Consider the following 9,641-nt stretch of genomic DNA (forward strand, 5'->3'; position numbering starts at 1 on the left):
CCGATTCTGCAGCAGCATCATCAGCACCATCAGTGTTACTCACAGTCACTTCACACTGACTGCTGCACAACACATCACTTAATTTCCGGGCCGCCCGCCACCTGGTGAAGAGACATGGGAGATGAAGGACCAGCAGTGCCACGTTGAGCGGAAGTATTGTGAATTAGTTACCCACACACTCCTTGTGACACCTGCTCCCCGTCTGCCCTCCCACCCGCCGCCTGCCATCCGGAACCCGCACTGACAAGTAAGTCTCAGCAGAATGTGTCTGCCGGCGGCTCCCAGTCCCCCCTAGAGGAACACTGCCAGTGGTGTGGCAGCCGCGGCACACTAGGACTGAGAGACCGCAGCGGGAGGAAAGCACGGGTGGGCGGGAGGAGAGCATAGGCGGACAGCACCACGTCACATTGCAAGGTGACACCAGTCCCCCCAGTGAGGCCGCCGACGAATGCACTCAGCATAGTATTAGCAGCAGGCAGAGGGGGGGCGGGCGCAGCGGTGGTGGGAGGTACGGAAATGAGCTACAGGCTAGGCTCCACCGATCACACACTCAGCGATCACTGTGCCACAGCAAGCGTGGCGTGCAGCGGTGCTGGACATTAGGGAGTGCCTGTGCGCACCAGGCACCCCCTGTACGCACGCCTATGCGCTACCACCCCCCATATGCCACACTACATCACTATGCTATAGCCCTCCCATATGCTGCACTTCATAGTTACACTATACCCCCCATACAACATACTACATCACCACACTACACTACTCACAATAAAATTAAAACATCCCAGTTCCTCATTCTTAATGAGCTCACGTGAGTTCTCTCCCCAACGGAGCTCCAGACCAAGTAACAATGAAGACACCAGCAGCGTGTAGGGGGCAGGCCTGGTCCACTTGTCAGGAGAGAGCAGTCACTGGAGGGTAAGAAGGGGGCGGGGCCTAGTCCTACAGACGGGAGAGAGCACAGACAGGAGAGAGCAAGGTACAGGGGTAGAAGGGGACGGCTGATGTGAAGAAGGGGGCGGGGCCTATTCTTGCATCCTTTCAAAATTCGACTTTTTAAAATTCGACATTTGACAAATTCGACTTTTCTGCAATGGTACAAATGCGGCAATTCAACAAAAGTATATTCAATTGAAGTTTGTAAATTCGACAACAGTGCTTTTAAACAGTAAATTCGTCATTTTCAATCCGCCACACTTTGCAGGCGGAATCTAATAAAAAATAATATTTTTTTGGGGTAATAGCATATCTATTTATATTAGAAGGGATTAGGTACTTGGTTTGTCTTTTTTGGAGGCACAAGTATTATTTATATATTTTTTAAAAGATTATTATTTTTTATTTTTTTTAAATGGAATGTGAAAAACCCGGAAAAGAAAAATTGCGTGGGGTCCCCCCTCCAAAGCATAACCAGCCTCGGGCTCTTCGAGCCGGTCCTGGTTCTAAAAATCCGGGGGAAAAACGGACAGGGGATCCCCCGTATTTTTAAAACCGCATAATGTGTCGGGGGCATTACAGTGTGTGCATATTGTGTCGTGCATTATTGTGTGCGGCATAATGTCTAAGGGCCATTGCAGTATGTGGCATAATGTATACTGGGCATTACTATAAGGAGGAAAAATGACAAATAATGTAAGGGGCATGAATCAGGATTATTTTTCTTTCCTGTGGTGGCCAACGTATGGGCGTGCAGGTTGCAAAACTGGGGTATAAGGTAGTCTTTTCCTGCAATGCCACGCCCCTTTATGCGAAACCACGCCCACTCCAACAAAACCACGCCCCTTTTTTGACGCGCGCGCCTTAGGCGCGCGCATATTTATCCCTTTCTTGCTCCCAATTATGGAGCATGAAGGGGGGGGGGGGGGGGGGCGCCGAAGAATTTTTTGGCTTGTGGGAGAAAAATTTCTAGTTACGCCACTGGATTGGACATATCCAGTGTGATGCGGCTGTAGATGATTTTTGCTGTTTCTAACTTCTACATCAATGAATAAGTTTCAAAATAGAATGCATCAAGAGAACGGTGTTGGTAGTATAAAACTACCTACAGCACCTGGTATTCCCAGGTGGTCTCACATCCAAGAACAAACCAGGCCTAAGATTAGGTGATATTGGGCATATACAGTGTGGTGTGGCTGTAGATGAGCTTAGTGGTTTCTGTTAGAGTTCTTCTACTTCTAACTACTCGTACATAAATGAATAAGCGGACGATTTATTAAACCTGGTGAAATGATAATTTGCATGGTGATAAAGTACCAGCCAATCAGCTCCTAATTGCCATGTCACAGGCTGGGTTTGAAAAATGACAGTTAGGAGCTGACTGGCTGGTACTTTATCACCTTGCACTTTATCAGTTCACCAGGCTTAATAGATCTGCCCCAATGTTTCAAAATGGAATGCATCAAGAGAACGGTGTTGGTATTGTAAAAATACACACAGCTCCTGGTATTTCCTGGTGGTCTCCCATCCAAGTACTAAAACCAGGACCAACACTGCTCAGCTTCCATGATCAGGAGAGATTGGGCAAATCCAGTGTGCTGTGGCTGTAGATGAGCTCGTGGTTTCTGTTAGAGCTCTTCTACTTCTAACTTCTGGTACATAAAAGAATATGTGTAAAAATTAAATGTACAGTACCAAGAAAAGGGTGTTGGTAGTTTAAAAACACCTAAAGAATCTGATAATACATGGATGGGAGACTGCTTGGTAGTAACAAAGTCCAATACTGCTTTGCTTCAAAGTAGAGATGAGCGGGTTCGGTTTCTTTGAATCCGAACCCGCACGAACTTCACTTTTTTTTCCACGGGTCCGAGCGACTCGGATCTTCCCGCCTTGCTCGGTTAACCCGAGCGCGCCCGAACGTCATCATGACGCTGTCGGATTCTCGCGAGGCTCGGATTCTATCGCGAGACTCGGATTCTATATAAGGAGCCGCGCGTCGCCGCCATTTTCACTCGTGCATTGAGATTGATAGGGAGAGGACGTGTCTGGCGTCCTCTCCATTAGAATAGAGATAGATAGATTAGATAGAGAGAGATTGTGCAGAGTCGCAGACAGAGTTAGTTTACCACAGTCAGTGACCAGTGCAGTTGCTAGTTAACTTTTATTTAATATAATATATCCGTTCACTTCTCTCTGCTATATCCGTTCTCTGCCTGAAAAAAAAACGATACACAGCACAGTCAGTCACACAGTGTGACTCAGTCTGTGTGCACTCAGCTCAGCCCAGTGTGCTGCACAGTCATCAATGTATAAATTAAAAGCTTATAATTAATTGTGGGGGAGACTGGGGAGCACTGCAGGTTGTTAGCAGGAGCCAGGAGTACAATTATATTAATTAACAGTGCACACTTTTGCTGCAGGAGTGGTGACCAGTGCCTGACCACCAGTATAGTATTGTTGTATACTACTAATATCTCTTTAAATATCAACCAGTCTATATTAGCAGCAGACACAGTACAGTGCGGTAGTTCACGGCTGTGGCTACCTCTGTGTCGGCACACGGCAGGCAGTCCGTCCGACCAGAATTGTATTATTTATTATTATATACCTACCACCTAACCGTGTTTTTTTTTTCATTCTTTATACCGTCATAGTGTCATCCTAATTGTTACGAGTATACTACTATCTCTTTATCAACCAGTGTACAGTGCGGTAGTTCACGGCTGTGGCTACCTCTGTGTCGGCACACGGCAGGCAGTCCGTCCGACCAGAATTGTATTATTTATTATTATATACCTACCACCTAACCGTGTTTTTTTTTTCATTCTTTATACCGTCATAGTGTCATCCTAATTGTTACGAGTATACTACTATCTCTTTTTCAACCAGTGTACAGTTTGGTAGTTCACGGCTGTGGCTACCTCTGTGTCGGCACACGGCAGGCAGTCCGTCCGACCAGAATTGTATTATTTATTATTATATACCTACCACCTAACCGTGGTTTTTTTTTCATTCTTTATACCGTCATAGTGTCATCCTAATTGTTACGAGTATACTACTATCTCTTTATCAACCAGTGTACAGTGCGGTAGTTCACGGCTGTGGCTACCTCTGTGTCGGCACACGGCAGGCAGTCCGTCCGACCAGAATTGTATTATTTATTATTATATACCTACCACCTAACCGTGGTTTTTTTTTCATTCTTTATACCGTCATAGTGTCATCCTAATTGTTACGAGTATACTACTATCTCTTTATCAACCAGTGTACAGTGCGGTAGTTCACGGCTGTGGCTACCTCTGTGTCGGCACACGGCAGGCAGTCCGTCCGACCAGAATTGTATTATTTATTATTATATACCTACCACCTAACCGTGGTTTTTTTTTCATTCTTTATACCGTCATAGTGTCATCCTAATTGTTACGAGTATACTACTATCTCTTTATCAACTAGTGTACAGTGCGGTAGTTCACGGCTGTGGCTAACTCTGTGTCGGCACACGGCAGGCAGTCCGTCCGACCAGAATTGTATTATTTATTATTATATACCTACCACCTAACCGTGGTTTTTTTTTCATTCTTTATACCGTCATAGTGTCATCCTAATTGTTACGAGTATACTACTATCTCTTTATCAACCAGTGTACAGTGCGGTAGTTCACGGCTGTGGCTACCTCTGTGTCGGCACACGGCAGGCAGTCCGTCCGACCAGAATTGTATTATTTATTATTATATACCTACCACCTAACCGTGGTTTTTTTTTCATTCTTTATACCGTCATAGTGTCATCCTAATTGTTACGAGTATACTACTATCTCTTTATCAACCAGTGTACAGTGCGGTAGTTCACGGCTGTGGCTACCTCTGTGTCGGCACACGGCAGGCAGTCCGTCCGACCAGAATTGTATTATTTATTATTATATACCTACCACCTAACCGTGGTTTTTTTTTCATTCTTTATACCGTCATAGTGTCATCCTAATTGTTACGAGTATACTACTATCTCTTTATCAACCAGTGTACAGTGCGGTAGTTCACGGCTGTGGCTACCTCTGTGTCGGCACACGGCAGGCAGTCCGTCCGACCAGAATTGTATTATTTATTATTATATACCTACCACCTAACCGTGGTTTTTTTTTCATTCTTTATACCGTCATAGTGTCATCCTAATTGTTACGAGTATACTACTATCTCTTTATCAACCAGTGTACAGTGCGGTAGTTCACGGCTGTGGCTACCTCTGTGTCGGCACACGGCAGGCAGTCCGTCCGACCAGAATTGTATTATTTATTATTATATACCTACCACCTAACCGTGGTTTTTTTTTCATTCTTTATACCGTCATAGTGTCATCCTAATTGTTACGAGTATACTACTATCTCTTTATCAACCAGTGTACAGTGCGGTAGTTCACGGCTGTGGCTACCTCTGTGTCGGCAGTCGGCAGGCAGTCCGTCCATCCATAATTGTATTATTATTATAATATATACCACCTAACCGTGGTTTTTTTTTCATTCTTTATACCGTCATAGTGTCATACTAGTTGTTACGAGTATACTACTATCTCTTTATCAACCAGTGTACAGTGCGGTAGTTCACGGCTGTGGCTACCTCTGTGTCGGCAGTCGGCAGGCAGTCCGTCCATCCATAATTGTATTATTATTATAATATATACCACCTAACTGTGGTTTTTTTTGCATTCTTTATACCGTCGTCATAGTGTCATACTAGTTGTTACGAGTATACTACTATCTCTTTATCAACCAGTGTACAGTGCGGTAGTTCACGGCTGTGGCTACCTCTGTGTCGGCAGTCGGCAGGCAGTCCGTCCATCCATAATTGTATTATTATTATAATATATACCACCTAACCGTGGTTTTTTTTTCATTCTTTATACCGTCGTCATAGTGTCATACTAGTTGTTACGAGTATACTACTATCTCTTTATCAACCAGTGTACAGTGCGGTAGTTCACGGCTGTGGCTACCTCTGTGTCGGCAGTCGGCAGGCAGTCCGTCCATCCATAATTGTATTATTATTATAATATATACCACCTAACCGTGGTTTTTTTATTGCGCCTCATTGCGCCTCTTTTTTTCTTTGCGTCATGTGCTGTTTGGGGAGGGTTTTTTGGAAGGGCCATCCTGCGTGACACTGCAGTGCCACTCCTAGATGGGCCCGGTGTTTGTGTCGGCCACTAGGGTCGCTAATCTTACTCACACAGTCAGCTACCTCATTGCGCCTCTTTTTTTCTTTGCGTCATGTGCTGTTTGGGGAGGGTTTTTTGGAAGGGCCATCCTGCGTGACACTGCAGTGCCACTCCTAGATGGGCCCGGTGTTTGTGTCGGCCACTAGGGTCGCTAATCTTACTCACACAGCTACCTCATTGCGCCTCTTTTTTTCTTTGCGTCATGTGCTGTTTGGGGAGGGTTTTTTGGAAGGGACATCCTGCGTGACACTGCAGTGCCACTCCTAGATGGGCCCGGTGTTTGTGTCGGCCACTAGGGTCGCTTATCTTACTCACACAGCGACCTCGGTGCAAATTTTAGGACTAAAAATAATATTGTGAGGTGTGATGTGTTCAGAATAGGCTGAAAATGAGTGTAAATTATGTTTTTTGAGGTTAATAATACTTTGGGATCAAAATTACCCCCAAATTCTATGATTTAAGCTGTTTTTTAGGGTTTTTTGAAAAAAACACCCGAATCCAAAACACACCCGAATCCGACAAAAATAATTCGGTGAGGTTTTGCCAAAACGCGTTCGAACCCAAAACACGGCCGCGGAACCGAACCCAAAACCAAAACACAAAACCCGAAAAATTTCAGGCGCTCATCTCTACTTCAAAGATCAAATGAGATTGGGCATATCCAGTGTGGTGTGGCTTTAGATAAGCTTTGTGGTTTCTGTTAGAGCTCTTCTACTTCTAACTACTGGTACATTAATGAATATGTATAAGGTTGTAGTTTATCCAATATCCCTTTACTACCTTACCTCCCCCCCCCCTCCCCTCCCCTCCCCTCCTTATAGCTTCCTTTGTTCTCTCCTCCTCGTGTGTGCGTTATTTGTTTTCTCATACGTCCTAGAGGATGCTGGGATCACATTAAGAACCATGGGGTATAGACGGGATCCGCAGGAGACATGGGCACTTTAAGACTTTCAAAGGGTGTGAACTGTCTCCTCCCTCTATGCCCCTCCTCCAGACTCCAGTTTTAGAATTGTGCCCAGTGAGACTGGATGCACTACAGGGGAGCTCTACTGAGTTTCTCTGAAAATACTTATGTTAGTTTTTCTTATTTTCAGGGAGGCTGCTGGCAACAGTCTCCCTGCTTCGTGGAACTTAGGGGAGAGAAGTATGACCAACTTCTAGTGAGTTCAATGGCTCTGCTTCTGGCTGACAGGACACCATTAGCTCCTGAGGGTGCTGATCGCTGGGTACGCCTAGATGCCCACTCCCGTAGCCTGCCATCACCCCCTTACAGAGCCAGAAGTCAGAAGACAGGCGAGTAGCAGAAGAACAGAAGACTTCTTCTCCAGTGACGGCATTCTGAGGTACCACGCAGCGAGCGGAATGCTGTGCGCCATGCTTCCACACAAACACAGGCACTGCAGGGTGCAGGGCATGTGGGTGGGTGGGGGGGGGGCACCCTGGGCAGCATAAATTCCTCACAAAAGGCTGGCAAAAGTGGACATTAGTGCCTGGGCACTGTCCTTACCCCGCCAGCGTAATTAATTATTTGTTTCTGAGCGGGACAGAAGCGTGCCATTACAGCGGCGGGGCTTCTTCCTCACCTCACCAGCACATCTATAGAGCGTTACAAGTCTATCACTATAGAGTTTATTATTTCCCAGACTGTGTACTTTTGGCGCTGGGTTGTGAGCTAAAAAATCCTCTCTGTCCCTCTGACAGATTTAGTGTAGGTCTATCCCCCATAAGCCGATGTGTCTGTGGGTACTTGGTACATGTGTGTCAACATGTCGGTGGCTGAATGTTTTTCCCAAGAGGAAACTATATTAGGAATGCAGACATATGATGGTGGCCCTGTTGGCACCACCAATAACTGACTGGGTGAAAGTTTCAATAATATCAGAGTGAGGTTGGATAAATCTGTGTCCCAGACACAGACGTAGAGAATAGATGTGATGTTCATGGCTATGCTTCTTTTCCCTCAGGCCCGCAAAAATGTTACTACACACTGATACTGACTCGGATACTGATTTTTTTTTTTTTTTTTTATTGAAGCCCGAGGTGCGGTGCTTCATCACCCAGTGTCTGTGACCAAACGTGCTGGGGGCGAAGGTTCTTGGACCCTCTCCCGAAGGAGAAGGGCCCCGTTACTCCTCTAACCCTCAGAGCCAAAAGGCCCTGAGGGAAAAAAGGGACTGTGGGTCCCCCTTTGCCGAAGCGCAGGGGAACCCTCGGGTGTCCCCAGGGTTAGCCAAAGCGTCCCCCTGGGGACCGATTTCTGCGTCTGGTCCTCCCCCCGTGGAGAGGACCTCAGCAACTTTAGAGGAGAGGGCGGCCCATAAGGGTCTCACCTTAACCCCAACAAAAAACGTGAACGTGACACTACAAACTACAAAAAACGAATAAAAGTGCTAAAGTTTGTGCAAGTGCAGGTGCAGGTGCAAAAACTCATATGTGGGCATAAATAAATAAATAAGCCCCAGCCAGAAGGCCGGGGGTGGGTAAAAAATTATCCTTGCCCTAGCCAAAAGGCCAGGGCAAAGGATATGGTGCGCCAGAAGTTGGGAAGGTGAGCAGTGCAGAGTGCCTTACTGTGCACGTGGTGGGAGCCGACTCACCAGTGCGGGTTCGGGCACCCCTGGCATCCAGAATACCAGGGGCACGTTTCACCTCGGGCTTCTAAGCTGCTTCCAGCCTCCAGCCAGACCGAGCTTCGTACTGCTCTCTGCCAGGGTCAACCCTCAGTACAGGGGTAGATACTAGACCAGGCTGTTTCCTAAACAATCGCAAGGGTCCGCCCTATACGGTGATAGGAATACTCAGCCCAGTTTTTCTCCATTCCCGACCAGGGGCCCGCCACACCCCGGCATGATACTCCACAGGGTGTTTCTCCATTCCACATCTAGGAACCTCTCACGCTCCTAGTGTAAGAACAGGTACTCCACCCCATGTTTCTCTACCGTAGATACTTCACCGGGTGGCTCCCTATACCACATGGGGCCCAATTACTTCCCCATGCAGTAGGGATCTCCACCAAACCGTGCCTCATACAACATGGAGGGTTCACGCTCCCCCCATGAAGTAGGGCTAACCGGTCGGTTTTTCTCCACTGATAAGAACAGATACTACACTTGATCTTAGCCAAAAGGCCGAGAAGCGATACTCGGATACTGATTCCTATGTCGACCATAATATTTCCTGATTAGATCCAATATTGGCAAGGAGCATTCAGTACATGATTGTGGATATTAAGGACATATTAACATCACTGAGGACCCTGCTGTTCCTGACAAAGGGGTCTATATGTATGTATATATAGATATATAATGAAAGCTGATGTAACGTTCCTCCATCTCTGTTTGAGAAAGTCTGGGCCAGCTCGACAAGATGGTTTCAAATCCCCAAAAGGTTTCCGATTGTTTATTCATTTCCTGCTGCGGACAGAATAAAGTGGGAGTCACCCCCTGTTCTGCACGGGGCCCTGTCACAAATCCAGCGGATCGTATGCAGGAAGCTAC

The 9,641-nt window shown here is 46.5% G+C and overlaps 1 pseudogene; it reads right to left on the minus strand.

Moving 5' to 3' along the window:
• Window positions 1-9,179: 9,179 nt before the first annotated feature.
• On the minus strand, window positions 9,180-9,284 carry LOC135037459 (U2 spliceosomal RNA; annotated as a pseudogene).
• Window positions 9,285-9,641: the final 357 nt, after the last annotated feature.

This window comes from Pseudophryne corroboree, unplaced genomic scaffold (genome assembly GCF_028390025.1).
Source record: "Pseudophryne corroboree isolate aPseCor3 unplaced genomic scaffold, aPseCor3.hap2 scaffold_675, whole genome shotgun sequence".
Lineage (NCBI taxonomy): Eukaryota > Metazoa > Chordata > Amphibia > Anura > Myobatrachidae > Pseudophryne > Pseudophryne corroboree.